Source organism: Brienomyrus brachyistius, unplaced genomic scaffold, assembly GCF_023856365.1.
Source record: "Brienomyrus brachyistius isolate T26 unplaced genomic scaffold, BBRACH_0.4 scaffold130, whole genome shotgun sequence".
In the NCBI taxonomy this organism is placed as follows: Eukaryota; Metazoa; Chordata; class Actinopteri; order Osteoglossiformes; family Mormyridae; genus Brienomyrus; species Brienomyrus brachyistius.
In genome coordinates, this window is record NW_026042405.1 from 275,300 (window position 1) to 289,850 (window position 14,551).

Genomic DNA, 14,551 nt, shown 5'->3' on the forward strand with positions numbered 1-14,551 from the left:
CACTCCACAGCATTGGCAGGATTGCTCCTCTCCCTGCAGCGCCACCATACGCACATGACGGTCATCTGTGGTACTGCAGAACTGAGATGTATCGCTGAACATGGTAGGACGCCAGTCGTCATCAGTCCATCAGTCCATGCCTCCCAGTGACTACACCACTCCAAACGCAACCGTTTCTGTGCTATTGTGAACGGCAGCCTATGCATGGGACGGTGAACCCGTAGTCCAGCTGATGCCAGTCATCGCGACACGATGATATAGGGTGTTGTAGAGAGTCCAGTAGCTGTGTCCATATATCAGGCGCAGGTGTCATGGGGATCTGTGATGCTTGGAGCACAATCCGACGATCCTTCCTTGGCGTGGTCTGTCTTGGATGACCAGAAACTTCACGACGTGTGTGGATGCCTCACGTGCCCATTGGTTTCAATATCAGGCCACTGTGATATCCGCATGGCCCACATGCAATTGCAGCACATGACCACCTGGCTTCATGTAAACCCGCAATGCAACCCTATCAAACTCCGTCAAGTGCCGTTAACACTGTCAAATGTGACTACGAGGCATCCTGTGTCTGGTGATTAAACATGCCAACTCCTTGCAATTTGAATCATTTACATATCCATCACTGGTCTGCACATGTACCAGATTACATCTTTAATCGGATAGTTACTTCTGGGTTCTCAACTTTTTTTTTCATAATACCCCTTAAGTGTATATGCCCTTCACTGATGAGAAATTCATCAACATCTAAGTCCTACATTCATGTACAATGCATATTAAATTAATATTTTGTCACTATTAGTTTTGATGTATCATTCTTTGAATGCACTCAATTGAATCATGGACAGTGGTTCCACATGGAAAAAAATGAATATTCCGAAAAGGAAAAATCCTTCTTCGGTTGATACATTCACTTTGTGTTCTGAGAATTTTTCCCTTGAGTGCCTTGTACAGTATGTCTAGTGTGTTTTTGGTGTGAATGTGGCCATAATCATACAAGGAAAAAACCACTGACTTGTAGTGAACATGTAAAACCGCAACATGCAGTGTCATACGTAACTGAAATAAGAAATGCTGGATTGCCTGAGTTGCATGCGTGCATGTTTTTTAATATGGGCAACATGGTTCCCTGAGATGCCTCAGTGTTGCTCACCGCCATCTCTAACACACAACCTCACAAACCATCTTAAAACTACTGAAAGAAATAATTGGCTACACTGCAGCTCCACTGTTTTGTTTGGCACCCCTGCATGTCCTGCATTGTGTGGGGAAAAAAGCTGAAGGCTGAGGAATGTTACATAACACAGCTAGAATGTAAAAACTCTCTCTGGTGTAATTCACTGCGTAAAACCAATGGTCCTAAGTGTGGTGTCTTCTTCATAACACTCCCTGATGTTTGTGTCCGTGACCATGAGATAGGGTGGCTGCTTTTCTTCCTTGCTTTCCTTGTATTCCTACGTTTCCTCCCCAGCCTTGGTTGGTAGGTCAGGCAGCATCACCTTGTTTTAATAGACCCAGGTGCAATTTATCTTGAAATTAGACTCAAGTGCAGAAAATGTTCTATCAGAAGTCTTTGACAATCTCTGAATTACACAGAAATCTGACTTCTTCTGAAGCTGTGAAATTGTTCATCTGTATTTGCTGCATTGGTACTTGTTGATGTGCGTGTGCCCTGCTTAAGGAGTAAAGGGGAGATGACATGCAGAGCTAGTTTTCTGTAGTTTATTTTCTTTGTCTGAATAATAATATTCTCTTCATATAGGAACCCAGTCTCTGGCTGGAAATTTCTACAATAGAGCCATTTAGTTATTTCTAGAAAAATATTTAGAGCCAATGACCTGATGTCATAGTAACACAGGTCACTGTCCGTGGTGCTGAATTCTCTACTTGATGGGCTGGTGCTGAATGAATAGGCCAGGTGTCTGTGTGCTTCCACTGACTGGCACCCAGACATATAATGACTTTTAACAATGAAGGGGGAAAAGTCCAGACAGGAAATTAGTCAACAGTAATTAGTAATCAAATATAGTTCTCATTTATCATTATGTAAATTTCAAAAACCTTTTCTGACTATTAATCTGCACGTTGCAATAATTTAATATTAACTAACTTGCTGTAACGTAAAGTGAAAAACAAGTTTTAAAACTAGCTGTGAAATTTTTGATGCTGTTGACCTGAATGTTGTTGCCAGAGCCTTAGGATACGTCTCTACACATAAGTGAGGGGATGGATGCACTATTCTATGGAGGCTTCTGAAGAGAATTATTATCCCAAATTTAAATTGAGAGAGATGATTAATTCCTTTTTAATGCAGTCTGCCTTAAGAGCCCCTGTTCTGCCGTTGATCTTTTGCATGGATGCTATCATGTATTAGTTTACTCTATGAAATTTAGTTTGAATTTTGATCACATGTCAAACTAAAGCATTTTGGACTGGATTCCTGAGTTCTTTTTAACGCTGTTAAGTTACATTTTTATTTCAGCATAATTACAAGTTCCCGCAGGGAAGAAATAAGTCAGTTACTTAATAAATGACTATAAAGTAGTTGCTGCAGTATATATTCCATAAATTTACTGAACTGGAGTTTTATGCATCCTTACAAAGTAATAACTGTATGTGTTCTTTAAGTATGAAAGAGTTTAGGACATTGTCACCTGCAGTGGACGGCCACGTGTCCCCATAATTATAACTTTAGATTATATTTCTGCATGACTGAGTATTCACTGAGTACCTGGTAGTGTTGGATGATATTTACGTCTCATATTTACCATTTATGTCAGTCTTCAAAGTGTGTGGATTATTAAGGTTGGTCTTGGTTGTTTTCTTCCCTGGAGAAACAGAAGTTTAATGCCATGATGCCACAGCAGCTCGCCGTTCCTGTCAGTACGGTGGAGGTAAGAGTTTGAAACATTCATCAGCCTGTCAGCTACGCATCTCGCCTGGACATGGGACTCAGCTTTTATTCTTCCATAATACCGCTTAAGTACCTCACTCTACTCAATCTCAGTACTGTTTAAGGGTAAATAACTTTTGTCACTGACTGCCAGAGATTATGGCAATTAAATGGAAAATATGAAGCAGACATATGAAATACAGTGGGCTGTTTGCAGTAAGTTGGGCTTAGGGTTAGTAATGGGGCTTTTTCCACTGACTTCTGCTTCTGTGCCCTTTCTTCACACTGCTGTTCAACTGTCCTCTTTATAGGAGGGAGGAGCAGCGCAAATGCAGCCGACAGATATAAAGCCATGTGCTGGCAGCAGACGCTTCGCACCCCTTAATAGCATATCTGTTGCTGGTAAGACTGTCTGTGCTGCCGGTCATCTCAGTAACCAGGTGAAACTCCCCAGGCAAGATCAGGACAATGTTGTGTTGAGTTTCAGTGAGTTTCCTGTGTGTAAAGCCAGTTTTGGGGTCAATGTGGAGCCTGGTCCAGTCATGAGCTGGGGAGACGTGACCAAGGCTGCACTGTTACTCTTGTGTGTCTTTTCATTCAAAACTCTTTTTTTTTTTATTTCCCCATAGTGTCCATCATCTTGAGCAGCACCGGCTGTCATTTAGCACAAAAGATGCCTGTTCAGTTTTCCATCTGAACAAGGGCCCTCTGGACCCAGGTGTGCACTACATGAGCACTTTGTTCCTGACTCCTTATCAGCGTTTACATTTACACTCTCAGCCAGTCTTTAATCTGCAAAGTTACGCTTGGTGAGATTTATACAGACACGAGTAAAGAGGATTTTTTCACTTTTCCCAAATTCCCTCTAAGTCTGTATTTTCACCTCTTGAATGCTGGGATTTGTAGGCCCAGCTCTTCACCATGTATAACAACATCACCCTCAACGCTAGAGAAACCAAGGAGCTGATCCTGGACTTTCGCAAACGGATGACTCCCCAAAGTCCTATCTACATCGCAGAGGATGCTGTAGAGGCTTCAACAGCTTCCAGTTCCTCGGGCACACAGCTTCTGGCGGTCAAAGGCATCGTCTTCAGGTGCTGCCTCAGAAAAGCAAGCAGCACCTTGAGAGACTCTAGCCACCCAGCACTGTCACTTTTCACCTTCCATCCATCCATCTGCACAAGCATTTCCAGATTTAGAGACAAGTTTCCTCCCCATTGCTGTTAACCAGCCAGTGACGCTGACATTTCCTCACACTGCCACTGTTACCTCATTCTGTACTGTTACTGTGTCTGTCTATGCTGGTGCCATTACTTTAATTTTATTTATATAGTATTATCACTGGTTATACTGTTGAGGTGCAACTACAGACAATTTTTCTTTGAATTAATCTAGCGACTATTTTCCCAAGCTGTTGATTCATCAAAACTATTATTTTTCCTCCAGAAAATCAGATTGACCGTTTAAGTTAATATTATTTTAAGAACAACACAAACTACGTCATTGCGGGGTTTTAGATAATGGACACTATACAGATATTTTTTTCGCCCACCATTCAATAAGCAGATAAGTAACTTGTCTAAAATATTTAGATTTGTATTGTGATCCCCAAAAGTTAGTAATCTGTATAAAATCAGTGTATCTTTGTTTTTTAAATTTGATTCTGTAAATCAATGTACACTGAACAAAAATATAAACGCAACACTTTTGTTTTTGCTCCCATTTTTCATGAGATGGACTTAAAGATCTACAATTCATTCCAGATACACAATATTACCATTTCTCTCAAACATTTCTCACAAATCAGTCTAAATGTGTGATAGTGAGCACTTCTGCTTTGCTGAGATAATCCATCCCACCTCACAGGTGTGCCACATCAAGATGCTGATCTGACATCATGGGTAGTGCACAGGTGTACCTTATACTGCCCACAATAAAAGGCCACCCTGGAATGTGCAGTTTTGTCTCACAGCAAAATGCCACAGATGCCACAAGCATTGAGGGAGCGTGCAATTGGCATGCTGACAGCAGGAATGTCAACCAGATCTGTTGCTCGTGCATTGAATGTTCATTTCTCAACCATAAGCCGTCTCCAAAGGCGTTTCAGAGAATATGGCAGTACATCCAACCGGCCTCACAACCGCAGACCACGTGTAACCACACCAGCCCAGGACCTCCACATCCAGCAGGTTCACCTCCAAGATCGTCTGAGACCAGCCACTCAGACAGATAATGCACGGCCCCATGTTGCAAGGATCTGTACACAGTTCTTGGAAGCTGAAAATGTCCCAGTTCTTGCATGGCCAGCATACTCACCGGACATGTCACCCGTTGAGCATGTTTGGGATGTGCTTGACCGGCGTATACGACAGCGTGTACCAGTTCCCACTAATATCCAACAACTTCGCACAGCCATTGAAGAGGAGTGGACCAACATTCCACAGGCCACAATTGACAATCTGATAAACTCTATGCGAAGAAGATGTGTTGCATTGCATGAGGCAAATGGTGGTCACACCAGATACTGACCGGTTCTGAGTCCCCAGACCCCCAATAAAGCAAAAAACTGCACATTCCAGGGTGGCCTTTTATTGTGGGCAGTATAAGGTACACCTGTGCACTACCCATGATGTCAGATCAGCATCTTGATGTGGCACACCTGTGAGGTGGGATGGATTATCTCAGCAAAGCAGAAGTGCTCACTATCACACATTTAGACTGATTTGTGAGAAATGTTTGAGAGAAATGGTAATATTGTGTATCTGGAATGAATTGTAGGTCTTTAAGTCCATCTCATGAAAAATGGGAGCAGAAACAAGAGTGTTGCGTTTATATTTTTGTTCAGTATAGAATAAGCCCAGATTTTAACCTAAAAATTTTCCTCAAATGTTTATTCAGTGGAGATAAGTACAACCTCTAAAGATAGGCATACACCCGTTTTGGCAGTGTCTCCGGATCCCATGACAAATAATGCCTTCAGTACATCCTCCTCAACCCACACTGAAAGCAGAAGTGCTATGGGCTTTGCAAACGGTTTGCCGACATCACTCCTATACGTCCAATGATGACATTCACACCGTCTCCAGGGTGATGTTCCCTGACTCGCAGGGTCACTTGTGGTAAAGATAAAACCGCTTTTCTTGCGCGATTTGGACTCGCTCCATATATTAAAAGGGAGCTTCGTTGTCATGTTTGACGTAAGTATGAACAGGACCATCAAAAGAAAACAACTGGATGTGCATGTCAGGTATTGGGTGAATTATGAGAATGGCTCTCGAGTGCAGTCCTGGTTCTGGGATCACAGTACATGAGCCACTCCACCGCTGAAGACTTACTGGAGAAGTTTAAGGTAAGCCATTCAATAACATTTAAACTCATTAACGAACCCATGATTTTTAAATATCCATGGTTTATCTTTACATGTGTTTAAATGGGAGAACCATATTTATTGGTAAGCATATTTTAAAGATTTTATTGCTGCTTCATGGCTTTTGCTGCAAAAAAAATAGTTCATTGAGGAAATAGAATGTTTAAGTGTTGTGTAGCAACATGTACAGCTGTTGTACAGGCAAAAACTCTGGCTCAGTCCAAAGGAGGTGGATATAGGAATGGCTGTCATCAAGGTGGGACTTCTGTGAATTCACTGGTATCTTTACATACAAATGTATCAAACAATTGTGAAGTAAAAAATATGTGAATAACATGGAGTTTGAGCTGGTTTGATATGTACAGCTGAGGTAGTGTTAACCTTGGGCTGAGTGTGCAGAAAGATTCTGGAAATTTGACAAACCATCTTTTTGTCAGAGACAGTCAGGAGCCAAAGGCAGTGGAAGTGACCTTGGTGTCCTTCAGATTAAAAAAAATTGCCAGATTGTGCTCTCAAAAATGTGCAAAAAGGCCTTGGATAAATGCCCTCTGAAGTACTCGATTGTACATGAGATGACGTGCTTGGACCCAAACAAAATGCACACCAGCCAGATAACTGCCAGCAGAAAAGGAGAAATCTCATGCAGAAGTTTGCGCAGGAGAATCGGTTGGCAGGCAGGATATCTGCTGGTAAATCATAGGATAAGAATAGGATAGTTCAGAATATTATTTTTAAATTATGCTTTTCTTTTTTCACATCTAACTGAATCAGGGACGGATTACAAACCGGGTTAGCGGGGCCGCTGCCCAGGGGCCCTTGGGGTGCAGGGGGCCCGTGGGCCCCAAGCCCAAAACAATTTGCAACGCTTATCAGCAATGTATTTTCGTTTGTCTATTTTAGAGGGCCTACATTCTTTGATCCTCTGCCTACAAGGTCCCCTGACCCTATAGGGAGGGTGTTTGGCTGCCAAGGGCCCTTGACTTGTGGTGGTTGTGGTGGTGGTGCAGGTGGTGGTGGTGGGGGGGGGCCTCGCGAACGTTTTACCCAGGGGCCCACACAACCCATAATCCGTCCCTGAACTGAATAGTGTTAACACGTAGATTTTAGCAGTATTTAGAAGACCGACTCTTGGTGTTTGAAAAGAAGCATCAGCCCAGTTATATTTTCTTTGATGAGCCTAGAGATATCTCAAGATTAAATTAAAATGATTGCACATTTATGGTATCATAGGAAAATTGGGTTATAAATCACTTTCCTATTCTACATGTGATTCTGTGTATTGACATTGTTGATCTGCATCTAATCTACTGTAATTAATGTAATTACAGGTGATGCAATATCCCAGCAGTCTGATAATCACCTGCACAATGAGGCAAAAGGCTTGGATTTTATATCCTTCATTCCTTCAGCACCATCCAAAGTTGATGTCTTTTTACATCAAAAAGTTAGTGGGCCTTATCCTGACCTCTGGATGTTCTGCAAGAACTTGCTGCTGCTGTCCTATGGGCAAGCCGAAGTGGAACGAATAGAGGTGGAGACCTGCAACTTATCAGAGGAAACAGTTGTTGCACAGAGGCTTATATGCGACCATGTCAGAGTGTGTGGGGGAGCAACCAAAGCGCCTCTGACCAAAGGTGAAAGATGAGCGAAAAGCAAAAAAGAAAACTTGAGGAACTCAAGAGGAAGAGAGTCTCACTGGAAAGTGTATGTGAGAGTTTACAAAAGGATGCTGAGCACATGGCAGAGGAAGCAGAGAGTGCTGCTGGAACCAAAAGGGCAACATTACTTACCAAGTCCAATACTCTGAGCCGACGAGCGAAGGAGGAGAAAGAGCAGTTGGTGGTCTTAAATGCAGATACTGAAGAATAGGCTACTGAACTGTGACTCCTAACACATCAAGAGTGAATCGGTGGAAACAAAAATATTTAGGTTCTTTGCATTTTTGGAGTATTTTACTTTCTGTGCCTGTTTGTACATTGTTCACAGCCATAATACTTTATAATTACAAGGTAGTTTTATGTTAGAGCTCTTGCTCCAATAAATATGTGCCTTGTAATTAACTAAATTCTAGGCTATTCAGTTTTTTTTGCCCTCGTGATGGTCGTGGGTTGTGAAAAAAGCCTTCTTCTTAGGGGTACCGCTGGGGCCAGCCGGGCGTATGTCGTGGCTTCAGTGAGTACTTATGTTTGTCATGCTGCCTGTGTACTTTATAGCGGCACAACATATTTCTGCAAATTGCATGCGTCAAATTGTCTGTCTCTCTTAAAAAATATGAAGTGTCACCAAAATTTTAAACGGGGAATCAATCTCAATGAAAAATATTCGTCAAGTAACGTTTCTAAAATAATATAGACATACTAATAATTATATATTAATAAATCGGATGAACGATGCATCCCAAATTGTATCCGCTGCGCACTTCTTAATCAGGGCAATCGCATCGTGGAGGTTTCTGCAGACGCCCAAAAAGACTTACTTAAGAAAACTGTTGCATGATAATTTGTACCATTTTCAAGGGTGGGGGGCGTGCAGTAGATGCCCCCTTTATTTTTGTGCTTCTGCCGTTCAAACCGAGCAGCACTGAGTTTGTCATGGCACCTGACGCCAAATCTACTGCTTAGCTGCTACAGACAGAACTATCTTCAAATCACCACTAGGGGGTGTCAATGCTGCAGCTTCGTTCTATGGTTGATCTTTTTCAAAGACAGTTTTTTTTCTCTCTCTCCACATAATCAACTTAACTGATTAGCGTGCTTTCATAGTAATGGTTTTTAATCCGTGTTAATCTTCTGAACAATGACTAGTAAAGGTTCTATGAGGTTGTCCTACTTACTATGGATTTTAAGTTTTTTATCAAGGTGTTAAAACGTACCACAGTTGCCAGTCCTGTGTTTTATGTCTAGCAATTTGTACAGTTTCTTCAGTATAAACACATGCCATGATCTGTGAGAATCTCCTCCAGAACTCTGCATTTCCTCAAGATCTTTTTGTAATATTGCATCATGGCACTGCTCAGAACAACACAGATGGTGCATAACAACACAAGGGAGTACAAGACAACATGGTGCAGAAACAGTGCGATACAAAGCAGGACAAAACTGGATGATACGTGGTCAGTGGTGGATAAAGTGCAGTAACAGCTGTACAGTGCAGCTGCCGTGGAAATGACTGTTACAGGGGATGCAAAAGCTGCAGGTTTGAATTGTTTGGCGAATGAAGCTGTTCATGAATCTGCTAGTCAGTGTTTGTGGATGGTGGTCAGAGTCCTGGATTATAGACTGAACCTTGTTACTGTGGCAGTTAAAGTACAGCTGGTCAATGGAGGGCAGTTCAGTGCGAATGATGTTCTTAACAGACTTCGCAATGTACTGCCTTCCTGTCATGTGGCTCCACCATACCATAGTACTACTGTAAGAACTAGGGATGTAACGATACATTCAACTCACCATTTGATACGATTCACGATTCTGAGTTCACGATACAATTTTCTAATTTTTTGCAGAATGAGCTGCAGACAAATATATTCAAAAATATTCTTATATTTATCTTTCTGAACTGTTGACACTGTTGTGAACAGTGCAACTGAATTTGAATAAAATACTGTTGAAAAAAATCCCAAATCAAAATAAGTAAATAAAAAAAAAATAAATCAAATAAATAAGCTAAGGTTTGCATGTGCAGCTTTTTAGCGTGCTTTGCCCTTTTAATAATCTTCACTCAGCTCACGGTGGTGCCAGTGGACCTGTTTGTGTATGTTATCAGTCTATTACAATGTTTGCATGCAGTTTATGTCTTGTCTGTGCTTTTCTCGCTGTTTCCTCCTCGTTTGTGATTACCGGAAAGCTAATATGCTGCCACACCGCCAATTGAAGATCGGGGGGTGCGTCCATCCATCCATTTTCTGAAACCACTTAATCCCAACTGGGATCGCGGGGGAGACCGGAGCCTATCCCGGGAACAAGGGGCGCAGACAGGAACCAAGCCCAGGCAGTCACCTACACACCGCAGGTCGCACACACTCACACAACTACAGGGCCAATTTAGACTCACCAGTCAACCTATCCTGCATGCTTTTGGACCGTGGGAGGAACCTGGAGTCCCCGGCGAAAACGGGGAGAGCATGCGAACTCCACACAGAAAGGGCCCTGGACCGAAGCCAGCACTAACCACTGTGCCGTCCTCAGTTTCAAATTCATTCATCATCTCGCGTTCGCTCAAAACCAAAAACTGACGTACGATGTCGACGTGATACGCAGTGACATCTGACGTCAAACTCACATTGTGAAATCAAATGTAATATTACACCAGTTTTTCTGTTAAAGTACTGTGAAGTACTCCTACAATAGTGATTCATTTTCCACATCAGCCGGTTTAAATCTTCATGCATTTGCACCGATTTTTAACTGATTTGTGATTCATCATTACATGCCAGGGCCAGCAGCTCTGCATGGCTCGACCCTCATAAACATTCTCCACACATGCTGTTCAGGCAGTGGCCACAGAAATTCCCCCAGTGAACTTTATGCTTTCTGTCGGAGAGTATGCTGTGTTCTGGCCTTAAACCCTGCATACTACTTTGCAGACTTTGATCCTCTTAACAACAATTGGCATTTCTGGTGGCTGAATATCCATCCATCCGTCATCCAACTGCATGCTTAAAAGCTGTGAATAATAGTAATAATTCTTAAAATTGCAACTATCTAGAATTTCAGCCTAGTTACTCAGCTAAATTACTATTTAAACCTAGAATAATTTCTATAAGGGGCGGCATGGTGGTGCAGTGGTTAGCACTGTCGCCTCACACCTCTGGGACCCGGGTTCGTGTCTCCGCCTGGGTCACATGTGTGTGGAGTTTGCATGTTCTCCCCATGTCGTTGTGGGGTTTCCTCTGGGTACTCCGGTTTCCCCCCACAGTCCAAAAACATGCTGGGGCTAATTGGAGTTGCTGAATTGCCCGTAGGTGTGTGTGTGTGAGTGGATGGTGTGTGAGTGTGCCCTGCGATGGGCTGGCCCCCCATCCTGGGTTGTTCCCTGCCTCGTGCCCATTGATTCTGGGATAGGCTCCGGACCCCCCGCGACCCAATAGGATAAGCGGTTTGGAAAATGGATGGATGGATAATTTCTATATGTGTGATAGAATCAAAAAATATTTTGTTTTACATATAAATCTTCACAAGGTGTATTACACATGGTATTCCCCAGACACCGCCACCCCAACAGATGCTTTGTTTGTTAAGACAATAGCTCAGAAAGTGGTTGATCGATCTTTTGCAGCTTTTACCAAGGTTTGTACAAGCCAAAATTAAATTTTGAAACGGATCCCTGCCACACCCTGCCCTCCTGAACCTCCCGTTTCCTCCCTAGTGTGGTATAACGTGCCATGCCTGTTCCGCGTTTGTTTTACCTCTCCTTCCTGCCCTTGTGTTACTCATTTCAGGTGCCTCTAGTTTGCTCCCTGCTTAGCCTTGTATAAATGTGCTTCTCAGTCCTGCCTTTAATGTTGCTGCTGCTGTTTGCCTGTGTGTTCTTCCCTGCTTATGATTCCCCCGTGATCCAGTTGTGATCCAGTTGTCTTCATATCATGTATTCAACTCTACTGCCTCAGTCCAGTATTATCTCTGACCATCATCTTATTGCGTTCAATATTTCCCTTGCTCAAAATATTAGCCCCCCGACTCGCTTCTATATGCCAAACGTACAATCACGTCAAATACAGCAAGTAACTTTATCGATAACCTCCCTGAGCTATCGTTTTCAACCAAACTAATGTCGAATTCTGCTGAACTTGATAGCATTACGGATTATTTAGCATCTATGCTTAATTCCACTAGAGAAAATTGCTCAGTTAAAAATAAAAAAGGTTGTACGAGGTTTACTTTGGGCCTCCGCCGATGCCACCCATTGTCTTACCATGTGAGCGTCTCAGGGACTATGCCCGGTGCCTAGGAACATAGTGTGTACGCCCCTCAGAGGGTAGACCGGTACCTGTCATCAGCGTGTGCGAACTCCAGAGGTGTAGTTTTGGTATCCACCTAACTTAACTTGGGCAGTCAAGTTTGGGACCCGGATAAATAAATGGGATTTAACCCAGAGGCTGCAAGATAGTATTTACCACCATAGTCCTAATAAGGATAGAAGTCCAATCTGGAAAGTTTATGAAGAAGTTAGCAAATCAGACAGTCATAAAGTAATCGAAACAACATTTATTAAAAATACTACAATATACAATTATTGACATGTGGACACATACTTGTAAATACATTTGGACAAATACAATATTAAACAATCACATTCCTCAGCTGAGAGTGAACAAAGTTCTGTGGAAAGTATCTGACTACAGATAGACTTTCACCCAGTTCTCTGCGGGAGCTCTGATTACAGAGTGACTCCCCGACTACTTCTGAAGCCCTTCCTTAAGTATCCAGACCAGGTGATGGCATGTTTCTGAAGACTGACTAATTTCGGTCAATGGTTAATTTTAGGGGCATTGCTGACCTTGGTTCTCAAGTCCCCAGCCAATCAGATCACTTTAGGGGGTGGTTGTAATTCCCTTGTTCTACCATGAGAGAATCTCTCTCAGTTTGGTGGGTTGAGCCGAAGTTTCTGTATTTCTCTTAGGAAAAGCTATACTGCCTTAAATCTGAGAGTATAATACTCCTCGTCTCATGCCTATTCAAACGAGACCAAACATGCGTGTATTTGTCCCTAACATCTATGTGTGCTGAGTTATCCTGTTTATAGTGGAAAAGGTGTCTGTGTCTGGAGGCTGACAGCTGTTGTTGCTGTGGATTGATTGTGGAACTCTGGTCACTCCGGGGGTGAAAGGTCTTGCTTTTTCTGTGCTGCTCCAGTTATTCCTATCCAGTCTCTCAGGAGCCGGCAGGCCTTTGCCTTCCTTAAAAGGGGTGGTTTGACGAGTTGAGTCCAGTCTTGCCTGGGCCAGCGGAGCTCTGAAATAGACTGATGCAGGCTGATCAGAGTTGGGGCCTGCAGGACCTATAAGTTTTATGTCCTTACAGAATGTAAGTGGCATCATACTAAACTAGTGGTGTTCGAACTAGCATGGAAAGAGGCTATGGGTAGCTACAAAAAGGCTCTTAGTGCCGCCAAATCATCTAGTATCTATCAGAACTAATTGAAATAAACAAAAATAATCCTAGATTCCTATTTACTATGGTGTCCAAGCTGACTAATAACCAGACCACTGGTTATTTTCCAGTGACGACTTTATGAAACTTTTTGACCAAAAATATGCTCAATTAAACAGAACATTTTGAATATTGAATATTGGTTAACCAGTCAGAACTGATGTACTTAATTTTATCTTCAAATTCATCTACTTGTATGCTAGACCCTGTTCCATCAAAATTATTCAGCGATGCTCCCAGCATTGATTGAACCGCTACTAGCAATAGTTAAACTAAAACATATAATCATATTACCCCAATTTTATCTTCACTGCACTGGCTGCCAGTTAGATTTCGTGTTGACTACAAAACACTGCTCTTAACCTATAAAGCTGTAAATGGTCTTGCACCGCAGTATGTGAGTGACCTCATTTGCGTTCCGAATCATACACTTAGATGACGAGATGGAGGTATTCTATCCGTACCCAGAATAAAGAACATTACCTTTGGGGGAAGAGCATTTGCTCATAAAGCACCACAGCTATGGAATAAACTTCCTATTAGTGTTCGGAACTCAGACACAATCTCTGCTTTTAAGTCAAGGCTTAAGATGTACCTCTTTCGCCAGTCTTTTGGATAGTTAAATCTTCTTTTCTAAGGTGAATGGGAAATCTGGAGGTTCATAGTTATTTGAGATTGAAGGGGAAAGGGGGGATTGGTGCTGTCGTCCTGCCACTCTCGCCGATCACTTAAGCTGTGGATGGGAGGTGGCTTGACGCCAAAACCTCTGTAAACCCTCATGCCTGTGCTTCCTTCCAGGTCACTCTTTTAGGCAGGCTGTCATAGTTGCTTTAGTCCTGCCGGTTAGGTGTAGGGCAATAACTCTTCTCCATCTTCTCTTTTTCGAGCTGATACCGAGCCGACTACACCGTGTGAACCCGCACCTGGACTCCTGGATATAACTACATGAAACCAACTGGGACTTTATAACTATATGAACTCTAATGAATGTCAATGTAAATGCAGTTTCATGCTCCTTGGTCGCCCAGAGGAGGATGGGGTCCCCTTCTGAGTCTAGGTTCCACTCAAGGTTTCTTCCTGCTAGAGGGAGTTTCCTTGCCACTGTCGCCTCAGGCTTGCTTGGTGGGGTTCTGGCCGGTTAAA